We start from the raw sequence: 22,942 nt of genomic DNA on the forward strand, positions 1-22,942 counted from the left end.
TCAATTTTCTTTTCGTTAATTGTTTAGTTATGACAAGACCTGTAAAATTATACCAAAATCAACCCCTGTTTGAAAATTTTAAGCTACCCCCAACTCCCACTATCCCTAAGGGCAACATTTTTTAAATTAACCATCATTATTGTAGCCATTCATATCCAAACAGGTTGCCGCAAACCGATTTCAAATATCTCAAATAGTTAAAAAGATAAAGGGGGTGCAAGTTAATTTTCAGCCACTCTCATGGTTATTTGGATTTGATATGTTTTAGGGTGCCATTTTGTTATTGGTGGGCCGATTTTCATTTTCTTTATGTCAATTGTTTTGTATCGTGAAGACCTGTAAAATGATGCCAAACTCGACTATACTAGTCATTTGAAAATTTTGAGCTAACCCCTACCCCCGCTACCCCTAAGGGCAAAGTATTCAAAATTTACCATAATTATTGTAGCCCCTCATATCTAAGTAGGTTGCCGCAAACCAATTTCGAATATCTCAAATTGTTGAAAAGTTAAGGGGGAGTGCAAGTCACTTCTCAGCCACCCTGTATATTAATTCGGTAAATAAAATGATCAAATACATACAAAAACCCCACCTCCATATGTTCTTCAGAGCTTATCTTAAATGTATACATTTGAATATTTTGTTTTAGCCTATCGGTATTTTCTTACCCACTATAACCAGAACATATTACAAAGTGCCATGGTATTTTTCTCAAAATAAAATCCTCAACCAAATCTACCTACTAATAAATCTGAAGAAAAACATTGTGGCCTAGAAAGCGCGAAAACGCTTAGCTTTTGTCTCTGGGCAACTTGCCTACTATCTGGTTGAAATTAATTTCAAAGTTAAATGACCGTGAACCCTTATGGAACGGTTCGTATATTAGGTTAAACTACTTTCCCTTACACTTTAGCATTGAATGACAAACATTCTAGGCTATTTATAATTGTAATGTTTTACAACTTTGTAAGGCAATTTTTCTTGCAACTTATTTGAATTTGCAAAAGTTGAAGTTTAAATTTAGTACAGGGGGACCGAGCCATGGCTCGGTATGTTTTTTTTAAGCAATATAAAGGAAACACACGTTTTCTTTATAATTAGTTTCGGCTTTATTATTTGAGTTTCAGTGGAATTTAAATTTATTATGATGATTTTAACTTAACAATCTAACAAATTAATTTATTCCGATCTCATACATTCCTTACGTTGTAAATATATATACGAAATTTTTTTTTTAGTTCCTATTGTAGGAACTAATTATAATCATAGCAATCAGATACAGCATTAATACAGCGTAAGCAAAGGGGTGTGTTTTATTTCTTGGTACTGAATTAAATCTTTTTAGGTATAAGTAAAAATTCAGCATGAGCATACTCTCTCAAACACTATCATATGATGAAAGTCCGATTCAAGTATAAAGATTATTGTAATACCATTTCATTAATTAATTCAACTGAAAACAGCTATCAAAATTATGTAAACAATAAAAGAGTGAATAAAAATTGTAAAATTTAACCTTAAATAAGAGTGAAACATTCAGTTGATGCCAGTGTACTCAAAAGTTATCAATACCAAACCCTTGCTCTATTTTAGTAATCATCGGTATAATCTTTGCTCAATAGTTACAACTGATATTTTACCGTTTGTACTGTATTCCTTAATTTGCTCCATTACTGTGGATGGTTTGTTGTAAACACGTTACAAGTATTTTGATTACTTTTTCCTTGTGATTTTGTTCAACCAATATAGTTACTTAGCAACTCATTAAACTAATGTTATTTTTTTATTTTCAAATGAGTTGTGTTGTGAAATACGCATTTTCCTGAGGTAGTGGATATCACCAATCACGTGTTTAGGGCTATAAGTCCTTAATTCCAAAATTTAGTAAATATCCATTCCGCTGGATTTTGATATATATTAAAAACTGACTTAGCTCGTATTATAGTATGGCATAGGATTATTTAGCAATCATTAGAAATTATTCATATATAATTTTCCCCGTAAGATGTCCCTTATATTAACAGCTGGTACCGCTTTTGTGGGACTGTTCCTTGCATAGAGACAAACAGATTTTGCAATATAACCATGGGTCTTAGGTGCCTAGTTTTCCGTCTATCTGTCTGTATGAGTTTTTTTTTTAATTTCCTTATAGGCCTACAGCTGTTACGAGCATTTCCTTATCATCAGTGCTCAATTTAATAAACCAGAGGTCGTCAAGTGAAAACTCGACCAAAAATATGTAGTGTACAGATATCTCTATTTTCACCCTACGCTTTAAATGAATCATGTGATTGGAATTTATTCCATTTGTTTTGATTTTCTGTTTATATTTCGTTGTTATTTCGTCACCAGCATGGCAACCCATAAGGTTCATATTATTTTTTTATTTAAATCCATTTTTGTGCTTATTTTAATTAATGGAGGGATCTCCACATCTACAGGAAAATATCTTTCCAGAAGTATGCATAGATTTTACCTGTGATGAACACGAGCTGAGAGAAAAAGGGTTTAAAAACACGCTTGCCTATTAATAGATGAAATGAAATGAAATGAAATGAAATGAAATGAAAATGAAATGAAATGAAATGAAAATTAAATGAAATGAAAATGAAATGAAATGAAAATGAAATAAAAAATTCTTTATTTTACCAGGCAAAGTTAGGGCCACATGGCCCTCTCTTACACTTAACCTGACACATAGATTGTAGGACCTTAACATATACCTTAACATAGATGTGTAGTTATTTCAAGTTTTGCAACTAGACGATCTTTCAAAACGTGTTTCGGTACAACTGAACATTTTATTAATGACTAGAGACTCAATTTATATTAGTAAAGTAAATTAATATGTTTCCTTGTTAAAAAATAAATAGTTTTCATAGTTCTCGTTTCAAAAGAGTGCAAACGTGTGTGGATCATCAAGATGTTTTTTACTTTCTAAGGGTTATAGGATATCGTTTTTTGTATTTCGTAAAGATTAATCTGGTAATGTAATTGCGTAAAAATAGACCATAGTTATGCATTTTTTGTGCTTGGTACATTGTTATCGGTTGGATGCCGGAAACGTTTTAATATAAATTTGGTAACAAATTAAGAAAACAGTTTGAAATTTGTTTGAATACGTTACAATGTTTAAAATCAGTATTCATGTCCCATAAAGTGATGAAAGTTCCATTCACCGTGGAGTTAGTGGTTTGAGTTGACTTGCAAATGATAGCAGAGCCGATCTTAAAACCGCTGAAACTTTTGAGACTGGAAGTCTTACTTTTACACTGCTTAGATGTGCTGGAAGGCATTACTTTAAACATAATCATTGAGTTTTTAATTTAAGGATAGACATCCCATCTATATGGACCATAAACACGTAAAGCTGCCCTTTCAGTTTAGCTTGGGTAAGAGCTTTGACTATTAATACAACAACGTCAATGGTAAGAGTTTGTAAAGAAATCAGCATGTAGTTGTGAACTAGCATCAGCTGACTAATAGTTTGCTTCATGTTTACTTTTTTTGGATATTTTGGTTGTCATTGTGACTAATAATTGGTAGAGTTGAATTAATGTTTCAAAGGTGAGAAAGTAGGTTCGTATTTTGTTGTGGTTGTGATTTTCGATGTGTAAAATATAAGTATAAGAAGAGTTTTATTTTCCTATTTATTTTCCCACAGTTTAACGGCCTTGTTTTCAGGTACTAATTCAACTGACTAACTTTGTGAAAACTAAACGCTACTTCTATCCATATTTAAAAATTTAGCACTATCATATAATCAAGGAATTGAGAGGTAATATATTACAAAGTAACAAAGACGTATTTAAAGTTCAGCAGAAAATGTAATATTTACAAAATACGTTTACTGAGATTGAAAATAGGACCAACGGTACTTTGCCTTGTTAGGTGTAGCCTACATTGAGAGATATCGTTCTAGTATTAATAGTCAATAGTACTATGTAGTATTATGTACCTCAATGTTTCATCTATAGCATATTGGGCCGAATACGTTAGCTTTTGTTTAATACAATATACATTCGTGAAATGTTGTGAGGTTATCCTGCAAACTTGAAATCGCTTTCTTGCCAATTGATTATTATCATTAAGAGGGTGGCCGTATATGTTGACCTTGGATTTTCCCATCTACTTGGGCCTCTTGTACGTTCGGAACGTTTCATGCAAAGCAAAATTAACCACGTAAAATAAGTATTAACTTCTTTATTTGGAAGAGAAATGCAAGACAAACATGCAGAAATGGGGCTTCTTAGCAGACGAAGAGAACACCTTGTGTGCGTGTGGTGCTGTTCAGGACTCTGGCCATCTGCTGATCTGTGTACACCTAGACCAGTCTTGCACATTAGATGATATTTTACAAGCGAATGACAAAGCCATATCAGTAGCTAGTTTTTGGAAAAGCGAAGTCTGATTTCCGGACACGGAAAGTAAGTACTAATAACCAATCACCATATTTATTTCACTTTATTAATTTAACAACCGATCTAGAGCAAAATATTATGTTAGGCGTTAAAATGCCCGGAATGGCCGTTGGACCATTAGAAAGCAAACAGCTCTTTGCAATAGAAACGTTGGGGGTTTTCAATGGAACTTTATTACCATAGGAAACTTTGCATACTACATTTTTAAGAGCCCCAAACATTATAGTTTGGTTTGATCTCAGTTTTAAAGAGGTTATAGCGCAACAAAATATGCATTTGTATGTTCCCTTTAATTTAGGTCAACTAATTTACTGAAGAACTTTTTTGTAAAGGCAAGTTTATTAGGTATTGAATGTGTGGTTCTGAACAGGTTTAAAAAAGAGTTTAAAAGTATAACAAATTATTTATACATTAGTCATGATCACGAACATGTAAGAAACGACAGATTGTATTTTGATTTCTAAGTGGAAATAAAGTTGTTTGAAATCATTGACTATTGTAATTACAACTGTTACAGGGATCTCGTCTTGGGCCTCCACTGTTTTCACTGTTTGTTAATGATCTACCGGAGACTATTATGACTGACTCTTTACTGTTTGCCGATGATGTGAAACTCTTTTCAGCTGTCTCAAAGGAGGAAGATTGCCTGATAATTCAGCGCAGTTTGGATTCCCTGGACCAATGGTGCTTGACTAACAACATGAAACTCAATATTGGGAAATGTCAAGTTATTACCTACCTTCCATCGTTGGAACGCCCCTCTGGTCTTCAATTACAGTGTTCGAGGAGAAGAGCTTTCCAGAGTTACGGAGATAAGAGACTTGGGAGTTATTTGGACCTCGTCGTTGAATTCTGAGGCTCAGGTAGCTGCCATATGCAGGAAGGCGAACAAAATGCTTGGGTTTGTTCTTCGATTTTCCAGAAATCTTACCAACTTGACCGCACTGAAAACTTTGTACTGTGCATTGGTGAGGCAGCTGCTAGAGTATGGTTCATCAGTGTGGAGCCCTCATCAGCGGTATCTCTGCGACGAGCTGGAGGGGGTGCAGCGCAGGTTTGCCAGGATGGTTGGTGTGAGGAATGGCTACCTGTACCGCCAAGTCCCGATTGATGAAATCTATAGTGAGATGGGTCTTCAGCATCTGGAGACCAGGAGGAACATCGCTGATCTCGTTGTCTTGCACAAGCTCCTTAATGGCTCATTTGACTGCCCTGATATGCTCCAGCAGATTCAATTTCGGACTCCTCAACGCACTCGTTCGAGAGACCTGTTTGTTAGACAGCATCACCGCACAAACTACGGGATGAATGCTGCACTCGTCCGCATGCAAAGGGCGGGCAACATCGTGCCAGAGACTGTAGACTTCTTCCTGGACAGTGTATCTTCGATGAAGAGGAAGCTTCAACGTAGTCCCTAGTTTGAAAATTCTTTGTCAAAATTATATATTTGAATCGTACATTTTTATATCTAATTGCAGGGTCTTTCTTGGCAAGGCTGTGTTCTGTTAATAGTAGTCTATTTGTATTGTTATTCTTGTTATTTCAGCATATTTATTATCTATGTTATTTGTATAAGTATTTATTGTAAATGTTATTTATTGTAAGTGTTATTTATTGTTAATGTTATTCATTGTAAATGTTATTTATTCTTGTTGAATCGTTAGGCAGAATTCTTTATTATCAAATGCATGTATTTTTATAAGGCCAGAGCGAATGCTATATTATTGTTATGAATATTGTTTCCATCTTGTTGTGTTGTATTAATGTAAAAATGGAGTTGTCCGTTGGTATGTAAAATAAAATAAATAAAATAAAATAAAATAAATAAAGTTACTAAAACACAGCAAAATAGTCAAGATCCAACCACTCAAGGAGTAAGCTGTTCAAATCAAACTTCATTGTTAACTAGCAGTTACCCGGTGCCCGTTGCTGCGCTAAAAACTATTATTTTAAAAAGTAATTTAAACTACGTGGACGTCGGAAGGTTTGAGGTCAACCTTTTAAAAGATATCTTGATCGGTTTAAATAGCAGTAGAAGAAAAAAAACTATCTTTTATTTTGGTCTAAAAGTTTACTTTATTTTCTCATAAAATGTTATACGGTATCACACAGGTGGTTGGATTGAACAAACAAATTTATTTTTGCCCAAAAGATAGTTTAGTTCGGATAAATTTATTGGCATCTCAAAACAAATTATAATATGTCAGCTAATTAAATAAATGTTTTGTTTAGTTAATTATCATATATCTGCAATAGCAAAGACGGTAGAAGTTTTAGTTAACTATAGCTAAATGTATTGTAAGGTTTGCAAGGAGCAATGGTATAGAGCAAATGTAGAAAGTTGCTCACTGTCAAATTCACCACAGACTTATTTCCATTGTTTGTGAAATGTCGCCAGTACTTCATTGCAGAGCCGCAAAGCTTGTCGGAGTGAGATATTAGAACATTTACGAGAAATGACAGTTACACACGGGTCTAGAGACGCGAAACTTTGCTCATAAATGTTTTCAAAAAATAACAAGGAGTATTTTTTTCTGAAATAACCATAATGTAGGATTGGCAGTGATTTTATTCTGTGAAAAAGTTCAAATAGAATGCTAAAAATTAAATGTATTAGAATGAATTTATGTCGAATATTAAAAAAAAAGTAGTTAAGAACAACCTGTTTTGGATGATACGGCTAATTATATTCAATAGGTAATGTTTATCGACACTGAAATTATGATTCAAATTTGAACCTGATTGGCCGATTTTGGTTTAATTTTTTATAGCTGTCGCTCAAAGACAATACAATAGGGTGGTCCAAAAACGGACACATTTTAACATAAAATATTTATTTACAAAACTTTTACTACGTGGTAGCATTTACATGTGTAAGATAGAAAAACTCAAAAATTTTCAATTATTATTCAATTCAATTATTCAATTAATCGCAATATAGTCACGTAAAGGCTCTGCTGGCATCAAATCGATATTAATCACCCCGCCAAACATTAACATTAATAAAAGGTGCGCGATAAGCTAAATTTTGTTTTAACGCCGGCAGAGCCTTAAATGGTGGCAATATTGGGATTTATTGACTATCACCAAACACTATTTGGGTTTTACTATCTTTACATATGTAAATTTTACCATGTAGGCTGAGCTAAAGATTTGTAAATAGAAATCTATTTTTGAAATTTACAAATTCTTTTTGGACCACTCTGTATTATAAAAGAATTTACCTACAGCTCAAATTCGTTTAACAAAATAGGTTATACGTGGTTTTTCTAGAACTCAAATACTAGTAACATATACAAACTTTACGGCATATTAACTACATGCCACGCTGCATTTTCATGAACAAGTATTATATTGTTATCGTCGTTGGTTTTTGAAGTGAAATTGAAATAGATAGATGTTCTCGTAGTATATTTAGTTTCTCAATATAATAAGCTTATCATAGTAACATAAATGCTACAAAAAGTGTTAGCTTCCTATCGATGGCTTCCTCTAATAAACTGTTATCCTAAGAAATACTCTGTATTAAACTCTTGTTCGATTTAGAAAAAATAAAAAAAATCAATATTCTTGAAGCTGTAATGGAGTTAACATTGAGAGCTTTCACCACGTTTACAGCATTCCTTAAAATTAAATGCTTGTTTTGTATTGAACTTTATCATAAATAATGATACTGTTAGGGACAAGATATAGTATGCAAAGTTGCCTGTGGCACTCAAGTTTTATGAAGACCGTGGCTAAGTTTCTATTATGTCCTAAAGCCATTCAACTTCCAAACTTGTCTTGTTAGTTGATGTGAAGCAAAGCACATCGGCAGATTCTATCGTAGATTAAACATACTATGGATTTATAATTTGTATGGGTAAGCCGAAGAGAAATTAAGGTTGGTTTTAAGTAGATTATTGAGAAACATTCAAACTATAATTGCTGTTTCCCTAATTAAATATAATAATTTTTTAACAACCAAAAACTAAAGTACGAAATATAAAATCTTTCACTTAACTAAGGGAGAAACCACTCAAACAACCCAAAATGAAATGTACATAAAAACTGGGTTTTTACATCATAACGAGAAGTCTACTACTATTATCTAAGCCACTGTTTTATGAAGCACCATTGATACATGTCGTGAAAATTTAAATCTTAGATAAAGACAAAGGACTAAATTTGACAGAAAACGCACCAAGTATTTTGTAGAGTACAATGATACGTGTTAATATACATAACTATAAGCATAGTAGATATACTAACCGGTATTAACTAACGGTACATGAAGTTTGTGTTAACTATCGATCAACAAGTGCTTCATATAACCAGTTAACCAGGATTTAAGTCAATAAGTCATTTATTGGGCCAAACTGACAATATTCGCATTAGCCAAGTCAATACAAGGAAAAAAAAATTTGGTACATCTTAATAAACCTAAATTCCTTTAAAAATATATTCTATGAGCTTTGAATTATGAAATCTTAACATGCCAAAAGTAATATCAATCGTAAACATACTACAAACATATATTGGTCATATATCTAAAGGCTAGTTTTACGTCCAGTAAATATTCATTCAAGTACAAACTTAGTTTAGCAGTTCTCAAACAACCCCAGCAATGTTTACCTCACAAATCTAGGTGTTTAAGTTTATGAGACTGTGAAATGTGTTTAAATCATAGACGTACGCTTACAACATGGGTTATGCCGGCTAAATTTATGGCCTTATCGGCGTTTGATATCCTCCAGCAGTTTACTTTATTAGTATTATTTTTACAAAATGGAAAAGGATTTGGAATCTTACTAATATAGGTCTTTTTCACTCATGATATCAACATTTGCATTTCAAAATATTATTACTTTAGCTTTATATACATGAGTATACGTTTGTACACATACCATTAATAAATGAGACTATATGGGAAATCATGTGAAATTCAAATATTAAATAATAACACCTTTTGGAGAAGTTATCATCGGCAAAACGAAATTTTGGCCATTCCATGGATAAGGGTAGGGTTTTTAATTCTACGGCGAGAGAATTAAAAGGATATAAACAGTAAATTGGAGGTGTAAAATGTTGTTGAGGGATATTATATTACGAATTTGGACATTCTTAATGGCAAAATGATGGCAAAGTGGGGTTAACAATGTACTGCTACGAAAGATAAAATGCAAATTGCAATTTTAAAATGTTTTTCCAAGAATTAGTTTTTAAACAAGAAAATAAACCTTGTCACTCATACTTTGTGTAGTTACTGACTGCCAGCAGTTAGTTTACCATTATTGATACACCAAACATTATCTTGTTAAGTTACAATCAACCCACCAAGTACCTGAGGCTGGTATCAATACTTGACGTCTAATCTACCTCTTGTCACTCATACTTTGTGTAGTTACTAACTGCCAGCAGCTAATTTACCATCATTGATACACCAAACATTATCTTGTAAAGTTACAATCAACTCACCAACTACCTGAGGCTGGTATCAATACTTGACGTCTAATCTACCTCTTGTCACTCATACTTTGTGTAGTTACTGACTGCCACCAGCTAGTTTCCATCAGTGATACACCAAACATTATCTTGTAAAGTTACAATCAACTCACCAACTACCTGAGGCTGGTATCAATACTTGACGTCTAATCTACCTCTTGTCACTCATACTTTGTGTAGTTACTGACTGCCACCAGCTAGTTTCCATCAGTGATACACCAAACATTATCTTGTTAAGTTACAATCAACTCACCAAGTGTCTGAGGCTGGTATCAATACTTGACGTCTAATCTACCTCTTGTCACTCATACTTTGTGTAGTTACTGACTGCCACCAGCTAGTTTCCATCAGTGATACACCAAACATTATCTTGTTAAGTTACAATCAACTCACCAACTACCTGAGGCTGGTATCAATACTTGACGTCTAATCTACCTCTTGTCACTCATACTTTGTGTAGTTACTGACTGCCACCAGCTAGTTTCCATCAGTGATACACCAAACATTATCTTGTTAAGTTACAATCAACTCACCAACTACCTGAGGCTGGTATCAATACTTGACGTCTAATCTACCCCTTGTCACTCATACTTTGTGTAGTTACTGACTGCCAGCAGCTAGTTTACCATCAGTGATACACCAAACATTATCTTGTTAAGTTACAATCAACCCACCAAGTGCCTGAGGCTGGTATCAATACTTGACGTCTAATCTACCCCTTGTCACATATACTTTGTGTAGTTGCCGACTGCCAGCAGCTAGTTTACCATCAGTGATACACCAAACATTATCTTGTTAAGTTACAATCAACCCACCAAGTGTCTGAGGCTGGTATCAATACTTGACGTCTAATATACCCCTTGTCACTCATACTTTGTGTGGTTACTGACTGCCAGCAGCTAGTATACCATCAGTGATACACCAAACATTATCTTGTTAGGTTACAATTTACTCACCAAGTACCTGAGGCTGGTATCAATACTTGACGTCAAATATACTCCTTGTCACATATACTTTGTGTAGTTACTGACTTCCAGCAGCTAGTATACCATCAGTGATACACCAAACATTATCTTGTTAGGTTACAATTAACTCACCAAGTACCTGAGGCTGGTATCAATACTTGACGTCTAATCTACCCCTTGTCACTCATACTTTGTGTAGTTACTGACTGCCAGCAGCTAGTTTACCATCAGTGATACACCAAACATTATCTTGTTAAGTTACAATTAACTCACCAAATACCTGAGGCTGGTAACAATACTTGACGTCTAATCTACCTCTTGTCACTCATACTTTGTGTAGTTGCTGACTGCCAGCAGCTAGTTTACCATCAGTGATACACCAAACATTATCTTGTTAGGTTACAATCAACCCACCAAGTACCTGAGGCTGGTATCAATACTTGACGTCTAATCTACCCCTTGTCACTCATACTTTGTGTAGTTAATAACTGCCAGGAGCTAGGTTAAAATTAGTGATAAAATGAATATAGAATTTAACGAATTCTTTCTTGATAATCAGTTTCGAAGTATTAAAAATTTACTTACCTTTCTCAGAATCGAACAGGCTTTTGATTGTTAGGCGAGCACTAAACCACTCTGCTACTTTATTACCCTCTTTGTCGCAATAACCCTAAGTAGGCTACTCTTAAAACGTTATGATGCTATGAGGGTATTTTTACATATTCGTATGAAGACGGTATGAATACAAAGAATTTCTTATCAGAAAGTATCGCTTGGATTAAATTTGTATTCTGGGCTACTAATCATAGAGATTTTAAAAATTGTGCTTATAATCATGGACAAAATCTGGCAGATTTTAAACAGTTTTTATATTACATGGTTTTTTTATTACTTAAAATCACGTCCATGAAGCATTTCTAATTGGACTTTATTCTAAGACTTGATTCTTAGAGGCAATAAATAACATATTATCCTGCCGTGGGAAATCAGTTTTATGTAAAACGCTGCCCAAAATAAAAATTATACCACAGAAGTTAACGGCGGAACCAGCAATATTTGATATAATCTTTTCTTTAACTAATTTTAAGTTTTTACAATGTAAGAACTCTTATATTTACAAATGCCTATTTGATTATTCACAGTCTATATAATTGGATTTGACGAATTGAATCTGCCATTTTCAAGTTTTCACTAAAAAAGTAAATATGGTCTAAGACCCAGAATAAAGCGCAAGTAAAGTGTGACACTTAATTTCTAACGGAAACCGTTCCTGTAAAGTCGCTAGCTGATTTACATTTATACGAGATCCCACTGCTACTAGCATAAGTTACAGAAGGATCACAAATCTTAAATATAAGATCATCCATAAAATAAATTGTATTTACTTTTAATTTTGTAATTAATTTTTACCGAAGAACATTTTAATTACAATTACAAATACCAATATTAAGCGTACAAATCTTGTTGATTCACTCACTATGTATCACAATTTTGATTGTTTATTGTTTATATTAATTATATTAGTAAGTACATTAATTTAAGACTTACCAGAATACAATATTATTACAGATTTTGCGTTACACATAACTAGCTTAACCAAAGCTGCGTAGCGAACGAGCTAACCTGAAGTCAAGTGAGCGCAGCGAACGTGCTCCAACATAAAGGTGTGTAAGCGTAGTGAACGAACTTCAACCAGAACGTGATTGAGCCATGCGAACGAACTAATCATGAAAATGAATGAGCATTTGTCATAAAACCACATTCGGACAGGACGACGTCTGTCGGGCCAGCTAGTATATTTATAAAATATTGTACTCAAATTAATGATTATTATTCAATGGGCCAGGGCTAGAAGGGAAATAACGTTTAACGATAAAATGTGAAGTTACCAAAAGAGCAAGTATTGCTCAAGAAATTTGATTGTTGTGTCCAAAAAAAGAAAGAAATGTGTACTATCTTATTAAGTTTATATAAACAACAATCCGTGGTAAATAGAACATTTTTGCCAGCCTCATTAGCCTCAGAGAGTCATGTAGCTAACGTTACAGCTGTATAAGTGATGTGGCTGCGTAAGTGTCATGTTTCAACTTTCTACAAAAAAGTGTAACAATTCGTATTACTATTTCAATTGTCTACCTGCTGTTGTGTGACACAGAAAACCACTTGAGAATTGGTAAATTATGATAAACAAGACATCTCTCCCCAACACTATTCTCTCAATCTCAAAATATATTAGTCAAGAAGTACGACATGCTTTACATGCTAAGACGATACAGTATTAGAACAATAATTCAAATTTGAAAACGGACTTAAATAAATTATGATTTAAACCTACTTGGCTCTTAGTGAGTTACCTGAGTACAGAAGGTTCCTACACTTCTTGAACCTCAACATACTATAATTATTGTGAAACCCCTTTATTTTAAAGATTATGAAATATTAGCCTACAACTACATTTAGTCATGGATCAACTAGTTTTCACATGTATTTTTTCAGTTAATATGTCTACGTTTTCAACAAAGATCAAACGGATTCCAGTACAATGTCAGAATGTAAATTGGTGGTTTTACACAGCTGATGGTGCGAAGGATTACTTGTTTTGGAGCGAGACTGAACCTAGTAATTTAGCTTAGCCAGTTTACAATGGACTCGTGGAGTGCTTTGCAAACTAATTTTGGATAACTTAATTGAACAAGGTAGATATTGTTGAAATGATCCTGTTTTCATGTAAATAATTGAATAGGCTACTTCAAAACCCTATAGTCATATACGATTAAATATATTAAATTCCTTATGTGATAAAAAGAAGATAATAGACGAGTTATTTTAGGTCACCGGTTCAATACTGATAAAAGTCAGTAGCTTTTTGATGTTTCGAAACTGTACCCAGCTGATCCAAGGATCACCTTGCTTTTGATCCAGCTAATGAAACAGCTGATCTTAATTAGTAACAAAGCTACACAGATCATCTCACAAAATTCTACACTCATCCTCCACTGATTTGTGTTAAAATACGTACCTAGGTGGCGTCCCCATCTCAAATGATTGATAAATCAATTGATAATAAATGAACTGTTAGTTGATTTATTGTGTGAAAAAAAACAGAAGGGAATGAATTAAATAAAAATATTTGGATGTTTTTAAAGTCAATAATTTATTCAAATATTTGAAACATTCAGGGTGTTATGAAATAAAAAAAATTTCAAACCATATTAACACTAGGATTGCTTTCATATCAGTGAAAGCCAGTTGAGCGGAGCGATCACATTTCATGGTTTTTTAGTAAATTAAAACAATGTTTTGCGGATACAATACAACTATTTCATCAACAGTTTGTTTCACAACAATAAAAATCTATAACAAGTTTCATAAGTAAAGATGAGGACTTCACATACATATGCTTTGTATCGGTAGTTTTTATATGCTTGCTTGACCAAATCTCTACATTACCAGTACTGTATATACTGATATACAGATATATATAAGAGATACTGTATCTATTCGATCAGTGGTAGTTTCCAAATGGCTTGTAATACTTTCTCTCTATTATTGTTTATCAGTGTTCATCATCCGTATTTTCCTTTTTACAGTGTTTAGGTCGTATATTGGCTTGATTTTCAACATAATAATTATGTACATAACATAATATAACATAACATAATATATTATATAGGGTTATTACCGAGAAACGAATGTTTTTCAAATAACTAGTATTCAGGCAATTCATAGCAAAAACTATATTTATGAGTGAAAAAACAGCGTACACAATATGCAATTACAGAATAAAATTACTTAAAATTTAGTGTTTAAAAATTACATCTCTAACGTGGTTGCCTTCTGCATTGATACAGTGTTGAAGGTGTTCCTTAAAACTTGCTACGGATTTCGCTAAAATATCTCTAGGAATGGCTTTGATTTCCTGGCGAATAGCTTCTTTAAGTTCCTGTATTGTTTGTAGTTTGTTTATGTTAACCCTAGATAAAAAAAACCATTGTAAGAAATCGAGAACTGCAAATCCGGTGAGCGAGAAGGCCAAGTGACCCACGTGTGATAACTCTTGTAGGGAATGTCCGAAGAAGGAATTCCATACCAAGCAGAAGGCGGCCGACCATCTTAGAGATGGAATTTTTAAACACTAAATTGTAAGTAATTTTATTCTAAAATTGCATATTATTGTGTACAGTGTTTTTCCACTCGTAAATATAACTTTTTCTCTGAATTGCCTGAATACTCGTTATTTGAAAAACATGCGTTTCTCGGTAATCACCCTATATTATATGATTCTTAGTTTACATTTACATCGTTATTTAGTAACCATCATGGCTACCCATAAGGCCAATATTAAAATTTAAAAACTTTAAGCTAGAACTTTTAATCTATATAAGCATCGTTAAAAATTGGCATGGTTTCATCTCAAACCTTCAAAACATTCGTCTAAACAACCTTGGTAAGTTCGACTGAAACATGTTTATCCTTCATTGAGTGATAGTATTAGGTTAGTTTGTATTGAAGCCGATCCCAAATAGTTTCGCTCCGCTCAATTAACAATTTACACTTTTGACTCAAAAGTGGTAACATTCTAGAACAAACTTTTGACTATGGGATCTAAATCTGATGTACATATTGATTGTATTTGTTTGTATGAAAGATATCATAGCTTTCACATCTATTCCTTAAGCTTGAAAATTAACTACAATTTCAATACATTATTAAATCGGTGAGGATGGACAAAAGATTGACTATCATAAATATGATAAAAATATGATATCTGATAGAACATTGTAATTTAAGTAACAATATTTATTTACTATGTGTAACATGATTAATGGAACATTTTCTACAATAGAATACAATAAGGAATACCAATGTTGTCCAGTGTATTGCAAGTCCTCCGAAAGAAGAAATCCTTACCATTGTTACTGGACCAATATCTCACAGTAGCAGATGGTCTTTTGTATTGGCGATTTAAGAACTCAATAAATGGAATCCCACTCAGTTCTAGCTTACATTTTCTAGATCATTCTGAGATGTGCGTCCAGGAATATAGCAAATGCTATTTAATTTTTGTATAGTAACGATAATTATCAACACTTGGCGTCTTACAAAGTTCTCATAGATAGCTGACATAGAGGAGCGAAAATGCTAGGAAGGAAGATTCGGTTTTATTGGTTGGTTATGTAGTTAAATCGTCCTGTTTTAAGTCGAGCACAAACACATAATTCGATGTAATTTAACATTATTAACGTTAAAAACTTCATTTAAAAAATCTTTACAAATGTTTAACTCTTAACTATTGTTTAGTGTCAATCACCTAGCAAAATGATTTTAAAACTACTTTAGCTTACCTTTATTGTAGGAACTACAACTACTGTACCACACTGGTATTATAATCAAAGATGTAAGTAGTCTTTGATAAAGCCTTATGCAAGTTGTAGCATTTCAAGTTGTGACACTCAATCTACCTCTAGGTTTCTTTGGTCTACTACTTTAATCCATGCTTTTACCAACCAGAGCTGTTCAAGTTATTGAAACTATTAATCATGTTTATAAATCTTTAGTGTGTAATAAGTCAAGTTACACGAGACTTAAAATGGAGATTCTCGTTTACTTATCAATAAAAATCTATAAAAATACATACACATAATTATGATCTACTAGCAGAGTACCTGTTCTTCGTACGGGGTTGGTGTATAAGTATAAAATGCTTATTGCAGTTATACTCAAGCTTTGCATTTGCAATGGGGGAGGATAACGCTTGAGAGAATTTGGTTCTTTATATTTACGATATGCTATAGTATTACAGATATAGTATAGTATATACAGTATAGTATTACACATCTACCATAGCCATTCTGATATAGCACTGCACCTAAACAATATAAAAAGTAAATTTATCAAACGTTCACACAATATCACAAATTATGTATTAAATTGAAAAAATAAACATTTCTGTAAGCAATACTACTTTGACAGTTCTCATTGTGTATCACAGCTTTTGGATGCTGCTTACTTCAAATTACCTGTTATCATAATTGCAAAAAACATAGTAATGCTGCATCCAGTTGGTAAACCTTATAACTTTTTAATGCTATTGAATATCATAGAACCAACTTGTTTGGTCGAATCATCTGACAAAATTATTTAATTCCTTTTAAATGCGAATACCCATAAGGTTAACATGGGGAACTCCAGAGTCACTGGGGCGGAGCCTGAAAGGAGTTTTGATATAACAATATGCCTATATGTTAATCGGGAATGTGAGCTATCATCACCCCAAATTTCAGCCCAATCCGACCAGTATTTTTCGCGTTTACTTGTCATAAACATCCATTAATACATCCAAACTTTCTCATTTATAACATTAATAGGATTAACAAATATTCTGCACTATTATCCTATTGTTGTTGTGTTATCGTATTTATAATAGGAAGGTACAAAAGACCTTTATTTACATAAGGTCTAACAACCCTAATAAGAGTTAAATTGTTATTAGACACATTCTTTGACTTTCCGTCCGTTTAATGACTTATAGTCTAGGCATATTAGGAAAGTTAGCAGAAAGTTTAGGTACAGTCCTAATCATCACTTTTCTTTATGTTTTTTGGGTCGCTGAACACGAATATGAGGTTTGCTGACAGATATTTTGCCCGGAACATTGGTTATTTTGTGAAAACCTTTAAAATTTGGGCACTTTTTTTGGTTTTTCGGGCAAATCTCGGTAAGTATGGGTTTTTGAGAAAATCCTGCTTTGTAAAGGTAAAGATGACAAAATTTACTACAAGTTTCCCATATAATGTTTGTTTCTACAACGAACCGTTTCGCCACTAGAGCACACTAAAAAAGGCCAGAACTACAAAAAACTAAAAACATTGCTAAATGCTGCCGTTTTACATTACGTTTCCATGGAAACAACCCATGTTACGATAATTTTAACTATTTATGCATGATAACAAACTGAAACACACTTAAAAATACCCTCGCCGCAGCAAACCTGCAGACTAAGCGAATTTACATTTCCCTGATTGGATTTACACTAAAATGTCTCCTTAGAAATATCACATTTATTCCCTATTTAAATAAATGTTTAACGAGATTTGCTGCAACAGGGAGGGTAAAAAGGTGTTTTTTTTTTAAAAAAGGAAATAATTTAGTATGAAATGAATGCATTTTCCAAATTTGATCAAAATATGTTCATAAACATAAACAAGCAAACTACAACAGTTTACTTAGTATCCATAAGAATAACATGGGCATTTTAAATTTACAGATTTTTGGAATTTTGTCCGTAACCATTAGGCGCATAACAACGCTTAAATATACTAAACTATTTGTTTGTTTAAGCTCTACAAAATGGTATGGAAAGAAATCGCTAAATATTAAGTTTATATGGTCAAAAATAGGAAAAACCAATTTTTACCCCATAAATCCCTGTTCCCATAGTCCGATCATGCTGGGCAAAACCAAAAATGAAAATAAACCCTAATCGTTTTACAAAGGTTTTACATTGGGTTTCCATGGAAACAACCCATGTTACGATAATTTGAACTATTTATTCATGATAATGAACTGAAACACACTTGATAAATCTATGCCAAGATGTATGACTGACTGCTGGAACATTTCCCGTTCCCACAAAACACCCATTTATTTTCTCAGCACAGAGATGTGTCTGGCCACAGGGTTGACTGCTATAGTGGTTGAGAAAAAAGGATGAAATACATTAAAAGAGTTGTAGATAACTTTTAACTTTGGTAAGGTCAAACTCAGACGAGCAGACCGTGTCCAGCCACTTGCCATAGTAAATAACGCGATGAAAGTAGAGAATTCTTACCCGTAAACCCCAACACATTGTTTCAACGTATCAGCAACGCTAAGAATTCTGATGAAGAACTAAAACACTTCTTGTCCTTCTGACAGAGAAAATTCCAAACTGTAAATCTAAAATGCCCATGTTATTCTTATGGAGACTAATAAACTGTTGTAGTTTGCTTGTTTATGAACATATTTTGATCAAATTTGGAAAATGCATTCATTTCATACTAAATTATTACATTTTACTAAAAACACCTTTTTACCCTCCCTGTTGCAGCAAACCTAAGTACTCGTTAAACTTTTATTTAAATAGGGAATAAATGTGATATTTCTAAGGAGACATTTTAGTGTAAATCCAATCAGGGAAATGGAAATTCGCTTAGTCTGCAGGTTTGCTGCTTCGGGGGTATTTTTAAGTGTGTTTCAGTTTGTTATCAAGAATAAATAGTTAAATTATCGTAATATGGGTTGTTTCCATGGAAACGTAATGTAAAACGGCAGCATTTAGCAATGTTTTTAATTTTTTGTAGTTCTGGCCTTTTTTAGTGTGCTCTAGTGGCGAAACGGTTCGTCGTAGAAACAGGCATTATATAGGAAACTTGTAGTAAATTTTGTCATCTTTAACTTTACAAAGCAGGATTTTCTCAAAAACCCATACTTACCGAGATTTGCCAGAAAAACCAAAAAAAGTGCCCAAATTTTAAGGTTTTTCACAAACTAACCAATGTTCCGGGCAAAATATCTGTCAGCAAACCTCATATTCGTGTTCAGCGACCCAAAAAACATAAAGAAAAGTGATGATTAGGACTGTACCTAAACTTTCCGCTAACTGCCACTTATATTCCTAATATGCCTAGCCTATTAGCATAGTATGCTGATCAAAAAGTTATTAATAATATAAGGCGTGAGACTTAGGATAGTCAGAGCACGGGGAAAATCTATCTATGCCCGTTCTGTTAAATCTGCACTAAATAACAGGTAACAGGCTTGATCAATTTGAAAGGTGGCCAGGCTGCACAACTTACACAGGATAAAAATGCAAGCTTTGAATACTGTCATTACTGTATGCAGTATATATATCCGACATTTCCACCTAGTTCACATCTAGGCATTTCTTATAATAACCTAAGAACAATCCATTTTCCAAAATATTTATTTTAAGCTTAATTTAACTGCATTAAAGGTATGCAACAGTATTAAAAAGAGTTTTGTCAAAGTTAACATAGTACAAAAGTCCGGTTAAGTATAGTAAATACAATTGATACACTGGACCTAGTTTGTTTGTATGTCACAATGAGTTGTCGATGGAACTCTGTTTACAGCGACAACAAGTTGACATTCACATTTTGCTGGTGAAACACAAACTTGATTAGGTTTGGTTATCATTACACTGGTGTGTAATTATTGTTATCAGGACAGGAAGTATGTCTAAAACCCCAGAATCAATTTCATTGTATCAACATTTCTTGTATCATACTTGCCGTACTTCATGGAATGGAGTAAAATCTATGAACATGTTAAGTAAATAAACTATAAACTATTTAATATGTTAATTTTTCAAAAAGCGTTTCTTAATAATACATTTTAAGCAATCCAATAAATTTATTCTCTGGGTCTTACTACCAATAGAAAATAATGTATGTTTGTATACAACATTAAATATGACTTTTTACTTTCTCCCCCTATACCATAGTAGATAAAAATTTAGTATGTTGTAGCCCTTTAAATTCTGAACAAAATGGTACAAATCCAATTTCTGTAAAAATTACGGTTCTAAAGTTATTGTAAATTATGTTATTTTCCCAAAAAAACCCCATAAAATAACGAAAAATAGGATTTTAGAAAAAAATCCCGTTTTGATTTTACATAGTATGTTATGGTTCTTACAATTTTGATAGTTTTTTCATTTTTTAGAAATTTTGATTTTTTTATTGGGGATTTTCCTATAAACCCCCCTAAAATAACGGAAAAAATGGATTTTCCCAAAAATGGCCTGAACGATTTTGATAAAACTTTAGTATGTTATAGTCCTTTATATTCTGAACAAAATAGTATGTTATAGTCCTTTAAATTCTGAAAATAATTGTACAAATCCCATTTCCGTATATTTACTCTCGCCACTTATACATGATAAAGGTCGTTGACAAACTTATGGGAGAAAGTATGCGTCAGAATGCTGATACCGATTATTTATATGTGATATTATTGGTAATTACACGAAACGGTATTAGAAATGAGTTAGTTTACCCTCATCATAAAATACTTCAACAATCCTCTTTAGAAATGACTATAATAACTCACGTTCGTTTTTATGATAGCATATTACTTACAAGAATCTTGCTTGCGGAAAAGCTATAAAAAAATAATAATATAGGTATTGCACAAATTGAATCAATTAGCAGAAAATAAAAATAGATTATTTCACGAAATTGGTACAGTTAGTATTTTAGAAAGGATTTTTTTTTAGATTAATAACATTCTCCTTAGATTAACAATATAAGATGTCTTGGCAGTAAGTAGTTGATAAGTTACTCATAAATACTGCAGATGTGAACAATTGAGGAATTAGTCTAACTCTGTGTAAAATATAAATATGATAGGCCTATAGGAAAAAAAATCTTTTCAAGGTCTTACGTAGTTTAAATCAATATTATTTATATGCTCAGCGTTAAAAACCAACCAAGTTAGTAGTGCTTGTCTAACTATACCAACTTGTCGAGAGGTGTAACCGTTTTTGAATGATCCTCTGCCTCTGGAAACATCACAGAATCAGTCAGACAGACCATACACTTCTTCATGAACATATGTACCACTGAATAATGTGTTTACATAACACAATTTCCAACCAAATCAGTTAATTTGTAAACATTATCTGTCGTTTATTTGTCACCACCAATGTCGTGAAATGTATCGCAGATAGGCTAGAATACAGTTTCTAATGATTTACTTTAATTAATGACATTCACTGTAACTTGATACATCGATTCACTTTTACGCGAATGTATATTAAAGAATACAAAAACTTCGCAGAACGATCGATTATATAATATGACATCAAATAAAAAAACTCACAATCAATGAAATTTATACTCAAATCTACAGATCTTACGAGGGGAATTGTTAACAAAATATAAATTAGAAGCCAAACATAACTCATCATTGGGTTTAGTAGTGGTTTTTACTTCAGTTCCACAATTTATTATTTCTGGAGTGTTGGTCATCATACTAAAGCTGAACAACACAGTTACAATCAACGGAATCAGCGAAGAACGTAAATACGATAAGCGTAGATGTTGATACAGAAATACTACATACGAGACTTGCATAAATCGCACCATTCTGAACCAGATCAAACCAGTCATTAGTTTGCATGAATTGATATTAAATACTGGATGTGGCTGGATTTAATATATTTTCTAAAACTTTCTTTAGGTACTTAAACGTAAACGTTAGAATATCAATAAAAGCCAAGATAGAGTCGGAAACAAATTAAAAACCGTTTAAAGTAACAAGTTAAATGGCTTTTGAGAGTTTGACTACTACAGATAATACAACCCTTCTTCATACAGCATAAAGCGGCTTTTTCATCTTAGCATATTTTCAGCAACATGTCTGTATGAGTGCCCCAATCAATTTAAAAATGAATGGAAAGGTATTAGATTGGCGCTAATATCGAAATATACTACCAACAAAACTATTAAAACCGTAAACTAATATTTTGAAATCTTTTAAACATAATAATTTAAGCATAAATAAACGAAAATAAAGTTGTAGACTTAACCACAATTTTCACATCTAATTAAAGGTGAAATTGGCTGAGGCTACTGTATTTGATTCTAATTACCTCTGGAATTATCGCTTGAAAGGTCTTATAAAAGCTCTCTCAAAGGAGAGTTTTGGATTTCGGTTAGTGAACGAGAAAACTAAAAAGACTTTATCACGCTGCTGTTAAAGGTGCAAAGTTGCAAGGCAGGTGCAAATCTGCATTTGAATATTTATGACTGCCTAGAGCTAATTAGTGCAATTTTACGTTAAGGTTTTTGTCACTTTTTAATATCTGATTGGGTAGGAATTTAATTGCCCCAGGCATTATAATGTATCGTGACTAGATGTGAAAATATGATTTAGATACTAAAAAAGCCAAGTGATGTACGCTTTGTTTACTGTTCATAACCCTTTCTATGACTTTATTATCTGGACTAAAAAAAAATGGATCAATTGCTGATTTAATCCCACCTTACACCTTCATCGTGTTCATGG

The sequence above is a fragment of the Macrosteles quadrilineatus genome, unplaced genomic scaffold (assembly GCF_028750875.1).
Source record: "Macrosteles quadrilineatus isolate MER2022 unplaced genomic scaffold, UCM_ALF_1.0 Scaffold_3__2_contigs__length_128488019, whole genome shotgun sequence".
NCBI lineage: Eukaryota > Metazoa > Arthropoda > Insecta > Hemiptera > Cicadellidae > Macrosteles > Macrosteles quadrilineatus.